The sequence below is a fragment of the Panicum virgatum genome, chromosome 4N, assembly GCF_016808335.1.
Source record: "Panicum virgatum strain AP13 chromosome 4N, P.virgatum_v5, whole genome shotgun sequence".
In the NCBI taxonomy this organism is placed as follows: Eukaryota; Viridiplantae; Streptophyta; class Magnoliopsida; order Poales; family Poaceae; genus Panicum; species Panicum virgatum.
The window spans coordinates 10,206,610-10,226,541 of NC_053148.1; the positions used below are offsets into that span (position 1 = coordinate 10,206,610).

Genomic DNA, 19,932 nt, shown 5'->3' on the forward strand with positions numbered 1-19,932 from the left:
CAACAATGAATTCCATTTAACCTTCCCTTTGATTGCTTGAGCTTAATCTCATAAGTAATATTCCACATCTCAAGCTTCCACCAAGCATAAATGACTTGAATAAGCTCATACACATGTCTTGCTTTGCAATCATTCTTTCAATCAAACACTTCTCAATTTATGCCAAGCCATATATAGAAACCACTTGTTGTTATTGCATGAATACTTGTTTCTTGTTTCTCTTCATAACATGCTTGACTTTCAATAATATTTGCCTTTTGTTTGATTCTCAATCACATGCGCTAATGTCAATAATTCATTTGTAAATAAATCCCTGCTCATGACAACTTCAACAAAATTGTTAGTCCTTTAATCATGTTGTCAATCAACTCACCAAAACCCATTAGGGCCTAGATGCACTTACAGTAACTAGGACGGAAGTAAATCCCTGAGGATTACTTTGTTGGTGAATACCTCTACTCGATCTTCCCCTGCGTTTCTTGAGAAAGACAGGGAGTCGAGTAGTTTGTCCTGTAACTAGGACAGAAGTAAATCCCTGAGGATTACTTTATTGGTGAAGACCTCTACACGATCTTCCCCTGCGTTTCCTGAGAAAGATAGGGAGTCGAGTAGTTTGTCCTGTAATTAGGACAGAAGTAAATCCTTGAGGATTACTTTGCTGGTGAAGACCTCTACTCGATCTCCCCCTGCATTTCCTGAGAAAGACAGGGGGCCGAGTAGTTTGTCCTGTAACTAGGATAGAAGTAAATCCCTGAGGATTACTTTTGTGGTGAAGACCTCTACTCGATCTTCCCCTACGTTTCCTGAGAAAGACAGGGAGTCATGTAGTTTGTTCTGTAACTAGGACAAAAATAAATCCCTGAGGATTACTTTGTTGGTGAAGACCTCTACTCGATCTTCCCCTGCATTTCCTTAGAAAGATAGGGAGCCGAGTAGTTTGCCCTGTAACTAGGACAGAAGTAAATCCCTGAGAATTACTTTGTTGGTGAAGACCTCTACTCGATCTTCCCTTGCATTTCCTGAGAAAGACAGGGAGCTGAGTAGTTTGTCCTGTAACTAAAACAGAAGTAAATCCCTAAGGATTACTTTGTTGGTGAAGACCTCTACTCGATCTTCCCCTGCGTTTCCTGAGAAAGACAGGGAGTCGAGTAGTTTGTCCTGTAACTAGTAAATCCCTGAGGATTACTTTGTTGGTGAAGACCTCTACTCGATCTTCCCCTGGATTTCCTAAGAAAGACAGGGAGCCGAGTAGTTTGTCCAGTAACTAGGACTTGGGCGAATCACGCGAGATTGCCCGAGAGTTTGGGTGGAACGCGCCATCAGTAGGTACACGTAGTACTAGTCGAGAATTAGTAAACACTGGCCATACTGAGAGTTAGTGTAACACCTGGTTTATAAAAGGACATAAACCGAGCAATCATATACGTGCCAGGATCAAGTCACACATATATACAACCGAATGAGCAGTATATCACAGCACATATCACGTAAAAAGACATAATAAAGCGAATACGAATGTTATTTATTACATTAATGACAAAAGTCTGGTACAGAGTATGCGGAAGCGTAATACATAAACGATAACTCTCGTCGGAAGCTGAGCAGGCGCCACAGGGACGTCGACTGGGAGACGAACGCCTAGAAGTCCTCGTAGTCCTGGTAGCGCTGAGCGAACTCCCTCGCGTCGGCAGGAACTGAGCAGCAGTAGAGTATCCAAGAGGAAAAAGTAGAGAAGAGGCAAGAGTGAGTACACAACTTGTACTCAACAAGTATAACACAAACTATGAGGCTCTAAGGTTGTCTGACTCAACTGCATTAGCTTTTAAGTCTTGGCAAAATTTTATTAAAGCTATTTACTACGAGTTGATGAATTATCATTAATCCAGTTACATAGTAATTAATCAGAATTAATTCAGAAACTACTGAGAACCATACCAAAACCACCAAGGTAACCCCGAGAGGCACCTCCCTCGTCGGAAGGAGACAACCCCACTAATCAAAAGGAGGATCTGGGCCGCTCATGACCATGAGCACGGTTAGTATACCAGTTTTACACTCTGCAGAGGTTGCACATCTTTACCCACAAGTCGTGAGCTACGCTAGTTGTTCATCACACTTCCTTAGGTGAGATGACTAGCGACTCACTACGAGGCCGTTACAAAGGACACGTTGGTAAGGTGTAACCGCTAAGGAATCAGGCTCCGCAATGATGGTAACCACCTCGAGGGGTACGCACACCAAGCCTCATAGCCTGGCCACCATTGAAGCTCACCACCCCCATGCCCCGTCGGTAAGTTACTCCCGAACCAAAATGGCCTAATTAGTAAGCCAAGACCGTCCCATTCCAGTCTTGTGGTAGCGCTGTTGTCCCAGGTTGTCGCTCTATGAACTGGTCCTTATGGAGAGTGGCCAACCCAGCAGTAAGCACCGTGCTGACCCCCTAAACCATGTTTCTAACAAAAACCAATTTTAACGAGACGTGAGCCACTCAAGCCACACAGAGGGCCACTCTCAGAATTAAGTTGCATATACCATTAATCAAATTAATTAAAAAGGACCATTATGTGTTATAGCGCGGCACCTAGCACAACTAACCAAAATGCAACCCAAAGGATATATATAAGATATAAAGTGGCTAGGAAAATCCTTATAGGCATACAGTATTAAAATGCAGTATGATATTGTATTTAAAAGTGATAGGTTGTTCATGTTATACTTGCCTTCCTCGTACTGCTCTGGCTGTTGCTCAAACTGCTCAGAAGACGGCTGCTCCGGGTACTGGTACTGGGGCTCCTCCGGTAACTCAGCGTCTACTCACGAACACATGGCCAGAACAATGCACAATAATAAGCATACAAGCAAACACTAGCAAAAACTAAGAAACAGTACATCAATACATAAAAACAGCACACTAAACTAGTCTAAAACTATTTTACGCGTTACAACGATCGCTTTGACATAAAGAATGCTTAAAACGGAGCTAAAACGCATAATCTAGGCTAAAAACAAGTTCCAGGGACTAAACTGTAAGAAAAACAGAGCTGCAGGGGGTTCTGGGCAAAAACTTAGGGCTAAAATGTAATTAAAGGTTAAACTCAGGGGCTAGCGCATAAAAACTCAAAGGCTGGACTGCGGGCGCTAAATCCAGAAAGCTCGGGGGTTAAAACGTTAAAAACAGGACCTAAGTGGGATTATTTTTGACTAAGTCTGGACTGCGGGTTGATACTCAATAACCCGAGGGGCTCTTCTGCAAAAGTCCATGCGCTGACCGGTACGCTGGGGATTTGACTCGGCTCGGAATCGCGGATGGCCGTCGGATCTCCATCAAACGGCCCTGGATGCGGGTTGGAGAGGGGGCGGCGGCGGGACGTCGCCGGAGCTCTGCTCCGCGGCGGTGCCCGGCCGGAGTTGGCTTTCCCGGCGTTCCTGGGCTCATTTTGGGCTGCGGGCTGGTGCAAAGGAACAAGGGTGGCGTGCGTAACCCACTGGGGGGTTAAGCCAGGTTCGGGGTGGTCCAGAGCGTGGAGCTCGTAGGCAATGGCGGCTCCGGCGGCGAGGCTCGCCGGCGTGAGGCGATTCGGGGTCTTCAGGGTGCCAAGGCTACCAAGACTAGCGCAAAAGAGAGAGGGAAACGGGGTTTGGCTCACCGGGGGCTCGGAATGAAGGGAGGACCGGCGCAGGGCGGTCGGCGACGAGGTCCGGTGGGTGGTGGCGGGCGGCGCTCGTGGTCCGGACGGTGGGGTGCTTCTCCGGTCCACGAAGTCCCACTGGTCGACGCGGGGATGTGCTGTGAAGATGATCCAGAGGTTAGGGAGGTCCAGGGCTCGCTGAGGAGGAAGAATTGCGGCGGCGCAAGGACTCACCGGCGACGGCTTCGGGTCGAAATCCCCGCGCGGGGCGTGGCGCAACCTCGGAGCTGAGGCCTCAAGGAGCGTCACGGGGCCTTGGCGATGCTGCGGCGCGGCTAGCGGTGGACCAGGGTGTGGCAGGGCGGCGAGGCCGCGGCAGAGCAGGGGCTCTACGCGGCGGAGCAAGGCGAGCAGGCGGAGCTAGGGTTTGTGCGACACCAGCCGGATGGGATGGCGGCGCAGGGGTGCGGCGCGGGTGGTTAAAAGGAGTAGAGGCCGAGATTCTGGGCGAGGAAGGAGGGATGGGAGGGCCGCGAGGATCGCGGCCGGTGATCTTGGGGAGGCGCGGCCGTTGCGCGGAGGAAGGGGACGACCTACAGGTGGGCCAGGGCAGTCAGCCGGGGTGCGCGCCGCGCGGAGAGGCGCTGGCGGGTGGGGTCAGGCGCGATCTGGGCCGCGGCGCTGCGGGTCCGTGCGGAGGGTGAGGGGTGAGCGGGCCGCGCTGGGCCGTGCGGGATCGGGCCGCGTGTGGGGTGAGGGTGAGAACGGGTTGGGCCGCGGAGAGGGGTTGGGTTGGTGGGCTTCCGGGATGGGGTTTGGTTTGGGTCAAGTTTGTTTTCTTCTTTTTCCTTCCTCTTTTCTATTTCTAATTCAAACCAAACTATTTGAATCCAAATTCAAATTTGAATTCAAACTTTAGCACTCAAACCAATAAAAGAGATGCTCCAGCATGAATACAACAAACATTTTTAACCCTATGATAAATTTTAATTACTTGAGGAACAAAAATTGAGATTAAATGCAAGTCTAACACAATAAACCTTAGAAAATTAAATAAAGCCAATTAAATTTATTATAAAAGCTGAAAATTTAAATTAGGGTGTTACAGTTAGGGTGCAATGCGCCGTTAGTAGGCACACGTAGTACTAGTCGAGAATTAATAAACACTGGCCATACTAAAAGTTTGGGCATAACGCGACGTCAGTAGGCACACGTAGTACTAGTCGATGACTAGTAAACACTGGCTGTACTGGGAGTTGGACAGAATGCGCCGTCACTAGACACACGTAGTACTAGTCGATCACTAGTAAACACTGGCTATACGGAGGGTTTAGGCGCAACGCTCCGTCAGTAGCCATATGTAGTACTAGTCGATGACTAGTAAATATTGGCCTTACTTAGAGTTGGGGCAAAACACGCCATCAGTAGGCACATGTAGTACTAGTCGATGACTAGTAAACACTAGCCGTACTGAGTGTAGTCGTCGATGCTCTACCGAGTAGTTGAAGTAGCCAGAGGCGTGTTAGTGTAGCCAAGTTGTTGAAGTAGTCGATGGCATGTCGACAATGTAGTGCGAGGTCGAAGTGATCGCCGGAGGATCACCGAGCACTCTCATGAAGCTGGAGTAGTCAGCGGTGGGTTGCTGAGTATCTTCACGAAGTCGAAGTAGTTGCTGGCAGAGTTGTGGACGTGGTAGTCATTGACGATTTGTCCAGTCTCCTCGTGGAATCGGAGTAGTCACCGACGGATCGCCGAGCATCTCCGCAAGGTCGAAGTAATCGCCGACGGGTCGCCGAGCGAATATTGGAAGCCGAAGTTGTTGTTGTGGCGTAAACTGAAGTCGAGCCGGGTAGCTGAGGTAGTCGTGCGTCCGTCGATAGTGCGAGATGAAGTCGTCAAAGTCATCATTGGCATGCAGCCTCTTCATCCGTAAACCCGCAGCCCATACACTCTTGCATCATCTAGTAGCCTTCCGAGTACACTTAGCCAAAGTCCAACAAAGTTGTTCTCCATTGCGTGACTTGTGGCCAATATTGAATTGGGCCGTGTTTAGTTCTTTTTGTAAATTTTTTTTGCAAAAGAATCTTACCAATTTGAAATACTAAATGAAGTCTATTTACAAAACTTTTTGCACAAATGGGTTGTAAATCGCAAGACGAATCTAATGATGTGAAAGTGATCGGGTGCTCTAGCCTAAGAGGGGGAGGGGGTGAATTAGGCACTAATAAAAACTTGGACCTATGGCTCCAACTAGTTTGTACAAAACTTAAACTAAAACATGCTATCTAGATGTGCAACTAGGTTGTTCTAGTGTGAAACCCCTATCCCAAACGAGTTTAGCAACCTATAGCCTTTCCTATCAAGAAACTATTCTATAAAAGTAAAGGCACACAAATTGCTAGTATGAAATGCGGAAGCTTAAAGAGCGGGATAGGAGATAGCAAACTCTTGACGCGGGTGTTTATCCCGTGGTTCAGTTAGCCACAAAGGCACACCTACATCCACGTTGTTGTAGCACTCACTAAGAGTATTGCTACTCGGCCACCAAGTCTCTTCCGTGAACACAATCACGGTCACCTTGGCCCCGGGTTCCACTAAGGAGCTTCTCCACAAAGGATGGGGGTCTCCACATCCCCCGCACAAAGATGTCATCGCTACTCCACACCAAGTCGAAGGGTCGATGACGTTGCCGGCGAGCTTCACGCTCCAAGGTGCCGGAGCACCAAGCTCTTGTTTTGGTTCGATAATGAACCACAGCACAAAGGCTTGAAGCCTTGCAATCTCACTCACTAAGAGCTAATCCTTTACACAACACTCTCAAAGTGTGCTAAGGGCTAAGGATATGATCCTGATGCTTTTGTATGGCTTGGAGATGTTCTTGGGTGTGTGTGGGATGTCCAGCAACTCCAGCAATCTTCAAATGGCCGGGGTGAGGCGTATATATAGGCCACCAAGTCTTGTAGCCGTTGCTCCAATGGTCAGCAGAAAATCTGCGTATCACCGGAAGAACCGATGCCTCTGGCAGGGTAGCATCGGTTCTTCCGGTCACTCATAAACTGAAGTAGCCGTTGAACTCCTGACAGCTGACACAGTGACCACCGGTTGAACCGATGCTTTGTTCCGATGCATCACCGGTTCATCCGGTGCTTAAGGATCTTCTCCTGACAGCTGACGTCATTACACCGATGGTATGCACCGATGCTTCACCGGTTCAACCGGTGCTGAAGAATCTTCTCCTGGGCTCTTGACATTGTCTCTGGAATATAGGACGCCCAATGCACCGATGCCTCTTTTTCACCCGTCGGTTCATCCGGTGCCCATAAGCGGACTTGGCTTTGATTCCCTTCTGCCATGGCGTCGGTTCTTCCGACAACCATCGGATGCACCGATGCTTCATGCGTCGGTTCTTCCGGTGCTTCCGACCGAAGAGCTTTCAGGGCGCTGCCCTGAGACCCGCGAGGGGTGGCTCCCACTCGACCCCCGTCCGCTAACCGGGTAGCGGAACCCCCGTAGGGGCGGCCCATCGGGCCTTTCTATGCCTATCTTCTCTTTCTCTTTGTCATCACTCGAACCTAAAAGCCTGAGAATGGTCATATTAACAATCATGTTAATCCAAGTGTTGTGTTGTCATTCGATCACCAAAATCACTCGAAATGGCATAAATGGTGCCATGTTCGTTACATGATGCTAATTAATCTATGATTAATTAATAATTAGCGGATGATTACTGTAGCATCACTGTTGCAAAATCATGGATTAAGTAGGCTCATTAGATTTGTCTCGCGATTTACAGCCCACCCATGCAAAAAGTTTTATAAATAGACTTCATTTAGTACTTCAAATTAGGAAGATTTTTTCGCAAAATTTTGCATTTTTGCGTTTACGGGGTGGGAACTAAACAGGGCCTTGGATTCCTCCGTCGGGCTCCAGCAGTACACAACTTGGACTGTAACTGATTGAATTCCATACGCCTCGGGCTTCGGTTTGACCCCCACGCAGATAGAGTCCGGAGCGGAACCAAGGGTGGAGAGACGGAGGCTGTGTTCACTTCCAAAATTTCTCTCTCCAAACTTCACTATTTACCTATCACATCAAATCTTTTACCTCATGCATGAAGCATTAAATGTAGATAAATAAAAAAAACTAATTGCATAGTTTTGATGTACATGACGAGACGAATTTTTGAGCCTAATTAGGTCATGGTAGGACAACAATTACCACAAATAAATGAAAAGTGCTACAGTGTACCACAGTGTCCGATGTGACTCTTTTTACCACTATTTTACGGATCTAAACACAGCCCAAAACAAAAAGTGGAGTATGTTTGTGCCCCCGAATAGTTGCCTAGTTGCCTCGGACTCGCTGCCGTGATTTCTTGATTGGATCAGAAATTTTGATTTTGCCAGATGACTAGTGAATTCGTCGACGTCGCGGTTGAACGTGGTGCGCTGATGTCTTTGGCTTCATGAAGTTGGTGAGATAGCTGCTGATGCCGCCAATGGTGTTGGCAACGCAATTCCACGAGCCGAAGAGGAACGTTGTGTTCTCATCGCAGCTGAAGTTGGAGAATGCCATCGAATTCGCCGATGAACTCGCCGACTCCCCTACCTAACGCGTCAACTGTCGGTGTTTACCGCCAAGCCTGCTCAGGGATACCCTTAGCAGTAGGATTGTAGGCAAGGGATCAACTAGCTCTGGAACTCGATGGTGCAAGGAACACATGGATTTAGACAGGTTTGTGCCGTGAGGTGCGTAATACCCAACGTCTTGTGTGGTTGCTTGTATTGCCTTAGGTGTTGATGTGTTTTGAGGGGGTCCCTGCTCGCCCTTATATACTCTTGGGGGACTGGGTTACATGGAAAGTCCTAGCCGAGTACAATTGGAGTCCTACTACAATCCAGTCGGGTAGTTTCCTTGTACTGCAGCTGTTCCTACACCTATTTGGGTAGTTACAAAAGAGGTAAGGTACATTCATGCGTTATCTCTTACTCTAGAACATTCTACGCCTGTGAGCAGTCCCGCTGCCCCAGGTCTGACAAGCTGATCTTCCATTGTCCTTTTGGGATTATGCTCTAGAAACTGCCGCGTTCACACTAAACCGGGTTCCAACTAAGTCTGTGGAAAAGACACCATATGAGATGTGGACTGAAAAACGTCCCAGATTGTCTTTTCTCAAAGTTTGGCAATATGAGGCTTATGTCGAATGTTTGATGTCAGACAAACTCACTCCAAAGTCAGACAAGTGTTTCTTTGTGGGGTATCCTAGGGAAACCAAAGGATATTATTTTTATAATCAAGCGGAAGGCAAAGTGTTTGTTGCCCACAATGGTGTCTTCTTAGAGAAAGAGTTTCTCTCCAAAGGAGTTAGTGGGAGCAAGGTGCAACTTGAAGAAATACGGGATGTGCCTGAAACGGTTTCAGCCCCCACTGAACTTTCACCGGAAGAATAGGAAGTTGTAGAACCCGTTGTTGAAGAACCAGCCCCATTGAGGTCTGTAAGGGCACGTCGCGCACCTGAAAAGTTCACGCTCCTAATCACGGGGCAGCGCGACATATTGTTATTAGATAATGATGAGCCTAAGACCTATACTGAAGTAGTAATGGGACCAGACTCTAACAAATGGCTTGGAGCCATGAAATCCGAAATAGAATCCATGCACGACAATCAAGTTTGGAATTTGGTTGATCCCATTGGCGGTGTAAGACATGTGGAGTGCAAGTGAATTTTTAAGAAAAAGTTAGACATGATTGGAAATGTTCATATCCATAAAGCGCGACTGGTGGCGAAAGGGTTTAAACAAATTCAAGGTGTTGACTATGATGAAACTTTTTTGCCCGTCGCAATGCTAAAATCTATTCGGATTCTTCTAGCTATTGTTGCATTTTATGATTATGAGATATGGCAAATGGATGTCAAAACGGCTTTCCTGAATGGAAACCTTACTAAGGATGTGTATATGGTACAGCCCGAAGGTTTTGTCGATCCTAAAAATGCTGGGAAAATATGTAAACTTCGAAAGTCCATTTATGGACTGAAGCAAGCATCTCGGAGTTGGAATCTTCATTTTGATGAAGTAGTCAAAGGGTTTGGCTTCATCAAGAATGAAGAAGAGCCTTGTGTTTACAAGAAGGCTAGTGGGAGCGCACTCATGTTTCTAGTCCTGTATGTTGATGACATATTGCTGATCGGAAATGATATTCCGATGCTTGAAGCCGTTAAAACTTCATTAAGAAAGAGTTTCTCTATGAAGGATTTGGGAGAAGCGGCTTATATTTTGGGCATAAGGATCTATAGAGATAGATCAAAGAGGCTAATTGGATTGAGCCAAGACACATATATTGACAAGATATTGAAACGGTTCAATATGCAAGACTCCAAGAAAGAATTCTTGCCAATGTCACATGGCATTACTCTTGGCAAGACTCAGTGTCCAGTGACAGCTGATGAGCAAGAAAGGATGAGAGAGATTCCTTATGCTTGGGCTATTAGATCCATCATGTATGTCATGCTGTGTACAAACCCAAATGTCTCCTATGCTCTAAGTGTTACGAGCAGGTATGAATCGAACTTCGGTAAAGCTCACTGGACAGTTGTGAAGAGCATCCTAAAGTACTTGAGAAGAACTAAAGATGCATTCCTAGTGTTTGGAGGAGAAGATGAGCTCATTATAAAGGGTTACACTAATGCCAGCTTCCAAACAGATAAAGATGACTCCAGATCGTAATCAGGTTTTGTTTTCTACCTCAATAGTGGGCAGTGAGCTGGAAAAGTTCCAAGCAAGAGACAGTAGCAGATTCGACGATAGAAGCCGAGTAAATTGTAGTTTCTGAAGCTGCAAAAGTGGCTGTTTGGATCAAAAAATTTGTTTCTGAGTTGGGAGTGGTTCCTAGCGCGTCCAGTCCAGTGGATCTCTATTGTGATAATAGTGGTGCCATTGCGCAAGCAAAGGATCCTAGGTCACATCAAAAATCCAAACACATACTATGGCGCTATCACCTCATCCGTGAGATCATAGATAGAGGTGATGTGAAGATTTGCAAGGTACACACGGATTCGAATATCGCTGATCCGTTGATGAAGCCTCTTCCACAACCAAAGCATGAGGCGCACACAAGAGCTATGGGTATTAGATACTTATGTCAGCAGTTCTTGTGTGAGTGGGAGAATTTTATGTCAAGTCTGTGTTTATGTATTGAATAAAGTGTTATTCGTTCTTTGAGCAACTACTTTACATTGATTGTCAAGTATGTGACTTGTCCGTGGAACTCTTTGTACATTGTGATGTTGTTCTAAATGGTCTCTAGTCTACATCATTACATGGGACGATAATGATACAATGACTAGCACATGGATTAATTGATGATTACGTTTCACGAATAATGGATATAGAGATATCAAATTAATGATGTGGACACATGTTAGTGAACATGGTATTAGATTGACTCACTCCGAGACACTGCTCGGATTGTTATTTTATATGTGCCATCAGTTGGTCTCGAGCGATACACCTACTAGATCCTTAGACCTGAGAACGTCATTGTTTCTCACTGTGCATAGTGGTGCGCTTTGGGGCTGCCAAACACTACTCCGTAACTGGGTAGCTATAAAAGCAGTTTTCGGGTGTATCATGAAACATGGAATGGGATGTGTGCGGATCAAGATGGAATTTGCCCCTCCTAATAACAAGAGAGATATCTCTGGGCCCCTCGAGATAGTTGTATTGGAAAGTGCATGGCCATGCCAATATGATTAATGAGTTAATCACGGTGACTAAAAGTTAGTCATATTGAATCCACTATTTGATTGAGTGAATGGTTGAGCTATCACAAGGGTGGCACAAATCTCACCTTGAGCTTGACTGATATCGTGTGGCAAAAGGTCTAGTGTATGTATGTATCTAGATTCAGCAGATATGATCTTTATGTGCATTCGGGAGTCAGTATGCCCTGCTAGGTGCCGCTATTGACTTGTGGTTTGGAAACAGTTTCCGTCCACAGCCGTCTACACATGAATCTAACGGGTCACACACTTAAGGGGTTGGAATGTTGGAAAGCTTGGCTAGATGATTGTCTCTAGTGCAAGTGGGAGATTGTTAGTGATATGCCCAAGAGGCAATCATAACAATATGGATTAAAGACCCACATGGATATTGATCCATGAGCGATTATGGTTACTAATGGGCCTACATGGTCGATGGCCCATTAGCGCGCTCTATATATATGTGGGAGGGGGGCTAGGGGCGCCCACACCCTTGCCGCGCCTCAAACCCTTGCCACCCTCCCTCCTCTTGGCCGCCGCTCTCCCAGCCTTGCGCGCGGTGCTAGCACATCGGCGCACGACGTTTCTTCTCCCGCACGTGTGGACTCCGTGGAGGTGCCGCTACTGTTGCGGTGCTGATCGGCAAGGAGGAGACGATTCGTTCGTGACGTGATCGACTACTTCCTCTACCTCGATGTGCGACTACGTTGGATGAGTCTACTTCAACGCATCTTCCGCTGCGCTGTGTGTCGAGGGGTAATGATCCATGATCATCCGCTTACATGAGATCTTTGGTGAACGTGGTAGAACTAAGAATTCTTGCCAGTGTAGTGTTCTCGTTCCCAACACAAGATGTTTAACATTCATGAAAAACCTAACTAAACACGTTAATGTATTATCACCGAGTGGGTCCAACTTTCAAGAGTTTGACTGCGCATGCAGTTCCTAAAAATAGCATAATCTCAGTAATAATAACTTAATCAGGAATCTCAAACAATACCATATGATCAGGAAATCCCTAACGTGAAGATACACACATGCCAGCACACACCACACCTAGAAAAGATGCCACCTTACTTTCTCCTCAGAAAAAAAGGAAAAGAAAAAGACAGGCATAAAGCTAGGCTCCGTATCCTATGACATACATGCCTACCACTGCATTCCATCATGAATATCAACACTCAAGACTTGCAGAGCATCTCCAGCAGTTCCCCAATAATTATTTTTCAATAACTAGTATTAGAAGATGTCCCAATAGCAGTTTTTGGATTATTATGGGAGTTACTTTTGCAGTCTCCCAATACTCTTGTTCCAATACAACAACATATTAGGAGAGCATAAACCCTGCCTTTATTTGAGGAGAGATGGGGTGAAATATTAGGACATCTCAATAGTTATTAGGGAAAGAGAGATGTATTATGGAACTGCTAGAGCATATCTTTTTTCCAATAGTACAAGATTATTGGGGGAACGGGGGACTGCTGGAGATGCTCAGCCAACCCCTCTTTCGGCTATGTTTTCAGCATATAACTACGAAATCATGTGCAAGTTAGGATCCCCAATCGTTTTCCCTGATGCTGACTGGTTTCCATGTTCAGCATGTCGCTTCAGGAGAACGAGAAGACCCCACCTTTCAAGCTCCCAATTTATCTATACTATAAGGATTCTAAACAATTGAAAGTCATCTTCATTTCAAATATCCCACCATACCCCTCACAGCCGGGTCCACTTGCCAGGCCGGTGATTGCAAAAGTTTTGAGGTGTTGATGAAAACACCCATTTCTAAAATGGTTTTGCCTTTTTGGGGCTACTTTTTTCACCGAACTTCTTGCTTACCCGCCCACCTATACCCACAATTATTTCCTTGTTTTGTTCCAAACGTTTCCTTGTTTAATTTCGAGCGTTTCCTTGATTACTTCGGCCTCCACGTATTTGCTTCTTTCCATATTTGCTTCTTTCACGTACAAGCGACGCTGATTTGTTGCTTTCCATCCAATGGCTGCTGCACCATCATCCATTGCTGCTGCAACTAATTGGCCGCCGAGTTTGAGCACCAGGACGACCGGTGCCAAGGCCGCTGCTGCTCCACGTAGTCGTCGACGACCAGCGCAAGGCCGAGTCCGGGAAGAGCCCGCTGCCGCTGCGCCATCCTCGTCGGTCCCTTGGCCTCGTCGGGGTGTGCCGGCTCGCCGAACGTCGACGCCCAGCGCCCCGTCTCTTGCTTTGCATCCTCGAACACGCGGCGCCGCCGATGCCGCTGCTCGTCCCCGTACGTCCAATGCGGACCGGACAGGACTGCTTCGCCGCCGAGATCGAGTGCATGCTGCGTCCCGTCCTGGCGGCGTCGGCGTGCTCCCCGTCAGCTCTGCATCGGCACGCGCCTGGGCCAGGAGCGGCGCACGGTGCGAGGGGCGGCGGCGTGCGGGCATGCACCGCGAAGCAGCAGAGGCGACGCTCGGCGCGCGGAGCGAGCGGCCGCGGCGTGCGGCTTGGACTGCAGTGGTGTCGTGCGGGCGTGCGGCGCTAGCAGAGTCAGTGCTGCGGCGGCGTGCAGGCGCGCGACTTGGAGTGGCGGCGGCGGCGTGCGGGTGTGCATCGCGAAGCGGAAGAGGCGACGCTCAGCACGTGGAGCGAGCGGCCACGGCGTGCGGCGTGGAGCTACAACGGTGTCGTGCAGCCGTGCGGCACGGAACTGCGGCGGCGTGCGGGTGTGTGGCGCGAGGGCAAGGAATGACCGTGTACTTTTGCTGATGATACAAACCAATAGAAGTCGAAGAAGCGTGGTAGATCAAATCCTGACCAAATCGGTAATGTGTAACTACTGTTTTAGTTTCTAACATCCATCAGTTGACATGAAAATACAGCCGATCCAATACTAATGACATTGGTAATATGTATGTGTGGCTATATGTGATTGGTTTTACTTGTACTTTATTATTTCTGATGCAGGTGAAGAAAATATTGATCCTACTGAACAAGCGTGTCAGAAGAGGCATCAGAAATACACCAATTTAATTGAGAGGGGGAGGGGGGAAGAAGGCATGCAATGGTGAGATAGAATTATAAACGTCATAAAGATAAAACACAAAAATTAGACTCTGCAGTTGTGTGAAAAAATGGATGCAAAGCATGAACGTTGCTCGGCCCCAAAGCCTGCTTCCGTTGTCATAACACATGAAGCAACACTTGCTCAAACTGACAATCATCCTGGAGATAATTTGCCAAATGGTAATACTATTTTTTTAAGATCTGGATATCAGTAGTAGTTTATTCTTTTGTAAGTATATATTATATATATATATATATTATATATATATATATATATATATATATATATATATATATATATATATATATATATATATATATACCTATTTGAGTGATACCTGTTCAAGATGAAAACATGATGTTCGGTCTGCAGATGATATAGTGGAGGTAGCTGAAATCATTTTTATTCAAGACTCATGTAGGTGACACTTATTGGTGAACTGATATGCATGTGATGTAGTTTGCGTCCATGAAGATGATCCCGTAGAAGAGCGAAAGCGCGTAAGGAAAAGGAAATGGTATGCCAATTTGCCAGACATCATCGAGAAGCAAAAGAAGATTACAAGGAAATATGAATTAAAGAAAAATAAAGTGATTATACAAGGTGAGCAGTTATGCAAGTCATTATTTCACATGTCATTATATCAGTTATTATGAACTTACATCTGACTTACTCCATTGTTTAACAAATGTGATTACAAGATCGAAACCAGCTAGGTCTATAATCAGTGTCGAGGAAAGGAATACTGGTCAATTTTCATCAGGCCTTTGGGAGCCAGATGATTCAAATGCACTATTGGAAGGTAATTTAATCTATTGTGATAGATATATTATATCAATTTAATTGATTGTGCATCATTGGGTTGTTGATATATAATGCTGAAAGTGATCGGGTGCTCTAACCTAAGAGGGGGAGGGGGTGAATTAGGTACTAATAAAAAAACTTAACCTATGGCTCCAACTAGTTTGCACAAAACTTAAACTAATTCAAGCTATCTAGATGTGCAACTAGGTTGTTCTATTGTGAAACCCCTATCCCAAAAGAGTTATGCACCCTATAGCCTTTCCTAACAAGAAACTATTCTATGAAAGTAAAGGCACAAAAGGTTGCAAGTATTAAATGCGGAAGCTTAAAGAGCGGGATAGGAGATAACAAACTCTTGACGCGGGTGTTTATCCCGTGGTTCAGTTAGCCACAAAAGCACACCTACATCCACGTTGTTGTAGCACTCACTAAGAGTATTGCTACTCGGCCACCAAGTCTTTTCCGTGAACACAATCACGGTCACCTTGGCCCCGGGTTCCACTAAGGAGCTTCTCCACAAAGGATGGGGTTCTCCACGCCCCCCGCACAAAGATGTCGTCGCCGCTCCACACCAAGTCGGAGGGTCGATGACGTTGCCGGCGAGCCTTCAAAGCTCCAAGGTGCCGGCACACCAAAATCTTCTTTTGGTTCAGTTAAGAACCATAGCACAAAGGCTCTAGGCCTTGCACACTCACTCACTAAGAGCTATCCTTTACACAACACTCTCAAAGTGTGCTAAGGGCTAAGGATATGATCACTATGCTCTTGTATGGCTTGGAGGTGTTCTTGAGCATGTGTGGGAAGTCTAGCAACTCCAGCCAGCTTTAAATGGCCGAGGTGAGGCGTATATATAGGCCACCAAGTCTTGTAGCCGTTGCTCCAACGGTCAGCAAAATTCTGCGTACCATCGGATGAACCGATGCCTCTGGCAGGGGTAGCGTCGGTTCATCCGGTCACTCATAAACCGAAGTAGCCGTTGAACTCCTGACCGCTGACGTCATTACACCGATGGTATGCACCGATGCTTCACCGGTTCAACCGGTGCTGAAGACTTGGCTCTTGCGCGACTTGCATCGTCTCTGGAACACAGTACGTCCAATGCACCGATGTCTGTTATGATCACGTCGGTTCAACCGGTGCCTCACAAATACCAGGGCGTCGGATCTTCCGACAAGCATCGGATGCACCGATGCCTATAGCGTCGGTTCTTCCGGTGCTACTGATTTCTTCACGGTCTCTTCAATTCTTGTCCTTTGGACCGAAGAGCCTAACTACGCCTAGATACACCTATCTTCTCTTTCTCTTTGTCATCACTTGAACCTAAAAGCCTGAGAATGGTCATCTTAACAAACATATTAGTCCTATTGATTGCGTTGTCAATCGATCACCAAAATCACTCGAAATGGCATAAATGGTGCCATGTTTGTTTCAAATGCTTATACCGTATAATAGAGGAAGACCTGGATTGTTTCTTGCCCAACGTAGGTGCACCTTAAAATTATTTTTTATTTGCATCGGAATTGTTCCGTTTCTGATCCCGAATTGGATCTATGTATATACTATATATGATATACAAGTTCGTAATTTTCTTTATTAAACTACATTTATTAATGATGGATTGACACCATTCAAAAGTAAAAATATGCTACAATTATAGTTCTTATATCATAAACATTTTGTACACACGTGCGTGTCGCACGTGCACCCTACTAGTATGTGAAAAACATCCACAAAGGCAAGCACGGAAGTGATTCTGGCGTGTATGATGCCATTGGAAGGTAATATATATAGCTCTGTTTGAATGGACTACAGTTGAGTAGTCCTAAACTTTAAGAACCTATTAGCACTAATACTTTTGCTAAATTTTTTTAATCTTAGCTAAAATTTAGCCCACCCTACTATAGCACTCCAGTTTGGATATGATAGTGCTAAAATTTAGCACTTTGAGGCATTAGCACTTGGATCCAAAGTCCAAACAACCCCTATAGATGTCGTGATCCATATAAAACCTTCGTGTAGTTGATATGCCAGCAGGCAGGAGCACAAGAGTCCAGTTCTGGTGAGTCGAGTTAATCACTTCTCATTGTACTTAATCACTTCTCATTGTACTTCATTCACTGGTCGATAACGACAAGGCGACACTAATCATGCAGTCGCTAACCAAGTAAATTAAAGTAATGCCAGGAGACGTTTGAACTGGCGATCAAGAAAGAGTAAAGAATAAAAGGGCCGCTTTTCTGATTACGAAGTGGGACTGATGGATGCAGTATCACTGCACATTAGCGAAAAAGATTAAAAAGGAAGCGCGTATAGCTGGGACATAGTAGGCTTTGTTTGTGTCGTTTCTGCTGTCAAAAGCAACAGCATCAACCACCACAGCTATTCGTATGGGAAATGGAAAGCATGGCACAAAGAATATTGGGAAGAGATGGTCGTTGCATTAGTTAACTGAATCAGTAGCCAAACGAGGTGAAAAGGAAACGTGGATCCATGGGGATCGGGAGGCGTATGTGTGCCAATCCATTTCTTTGGATCCGGTACGCAGGATGCAAGTCATAGTTATCTCAGGTCATTGGTTTGGTTCAGAGAACTTGATAAAAAATAAACTAGAATGACATTCCAAGTAATCAGTTAAGTAGGAGAAATGATCTAAAATAGTCTGGACAACTTATCGTAGTTGTTTCGGTCATGATAGGTCTTGTTACAAAATAAATAACATGCCTTGCCTTTATGCTCTTTTGCAAGAATATATATGAGGATGTTTAATAGGTATCCGTCCAATATAGAATTTCTAATAACCATATCATCTATCTATCAACCTCCAGGTTCGTTCCTGAAAAGTTTGAGAAGATCTTCAAGAAGCATGCCCGCACCAGGCCTGATGCCCTAACAGGCAAAGAACTCCAGGAGATGCTCAAAGCAAACAGGGAACCTAAAGACTTGAAAGGATGGTAAGTTCTCCGCAGAAGTTAGGATAACATGACATCTAAGTGAGATGGTTCTTTCCTTTGAGCTTAGTATTTTTCGGCAAAACTACTGCAGGTTGGGTGGGTTCACGGAGTGGAAGGTGCTGTACTACGTGTGCAAAGACAAGGATGGGTTTCTCCACAAGGACACTGCAAGGGCAGTCTACGATGGTAGCCTGTTCGAAAGGTTGGAGAATGAGAGGAAGTCTAAGGAGTCTACTAGCTAAGAAGAAATGATAAGAAGTTCATAGACACCCTATTGTGAAAGGGTTTGTAATAAATTATGGAGTGTGTGTGGACTGTGGAATGTGAATCAGTAAATTAATAACCTAAATTTGATTGACTCTATAAGTTTTTGTCGATTCATCTTTTATGTAACAAGAACCAATTCTCTCCTAAATATACTGAAGGTATTTTATGAATTAAGGCAGGTAAGTGAAATAGTTGAGAGTTATGAAAGCCTCTCATATTCTCAATTCAGGTTTTAGTGCCTTTTATTTTGAAATTGTTTGTACATCATAAACACTTGGCATGTGTTGGCGCTTGCTAATGACCAATTTCAAGCATCAATTTGATCAGAAAATTTTAAGAGTTTAAACAATTCATATGCATTTTATCTAAAATAAAGTAGAAATCCACTATGCCCCAAGAACTTATGCAAAGATGGAAAATAAGACTAAAGTGCAAGTTAGGAGGACCTTATGATCCACGGGAAAAATCGTCGACAAATCAAAGCGCAGAATTCAGGTTCACATGGATCAAATGACCCACATGCAGCACCTAACCAACATACTAGAGGTCCAGGCATGTGGGAAAGTAACAAGGAGACACGTGGAGGCCTGCCAGAGCAAGGGGGGCCGATTAGGCTGTAAGGATCACCGGGGTGTCCGACCCTAGAGGGGGAGGGGGTGAATAGGGTCGCTAATCGCTTTCTATCCTAGGGCTCAATCTATTTGCATGAGATAAACCTAACACGTCCTACACATGCTAGTTATGACTAAGGTTTATCTATGCTACTCTCTACTTACCCCTAAAAGACATGCAACCTATAGCCAATCCTAATCAAACTAACTAGGAAAGTAAAGGCACGCAAGATAGACTAAATGCGGAAACGTAATACAGTAAGTAAAGAGGTAAGGGAGAAAATATGCAAACTACCGTGAAGTCACCAAGACACACGATTTAACGTGGTTCGGTTAGGACACCAAGTCCCTCCCTACGTCCACGGCCACTTGTCCAACAAGAACAAGTGTGATGCCAAGTCTCTTCGCTTGATCACCGTCTTGCGTTCGCCACCAAGGCTTTCGGCAAGCAAAGGCTAAGTGGTGCCAAGTCACCAAGACAAGGCCACCGCCACCGTCTCTCTCAAAGCGTCACCAACGGCACCGTCTTCACTATTGGAGCTTCTCACCAAGAGGGGTCTCCTTCCCCGCACAAAGTGTCGTTGCCTCTCCACACCAAGTCGGAGGGTCACACGACGAGTTCCCGAAAACCAACACTCTGGACAACTACACCGACGTTCACTTTGCCTTGATCGCCAGTTTAACCGGTGCCTGCAAAACTCCTGCTGCTGCTTCGGCCTCCAAGTCCATTACACCGGTGAGTGTAAAACACCCAACGCCGGTTAATCCGGTGCCAAACCCTAGCTCACAACTTCTGTGTTCATTGCACCGATGAGTGCAATTCGCTCATCATCGGTTTAACCGGTGATAGCAAATTGTCTTC

At 45.8% G+C, this 19,932-nt stretch overlaps 1 pseudogene; it reads left to right on the plus strand.

Moving 5' to 3' along the window:
- Positions 1-12,987: 12,987 nt before the first annotated feature.
- LOC120669108 lies at positions 12,988-18,653 on the plus strand (annotated as a pseudogene).
- The last annotated feature ends 1,279 nt before the right edge of the window (positions 18,654-19,932 follow it).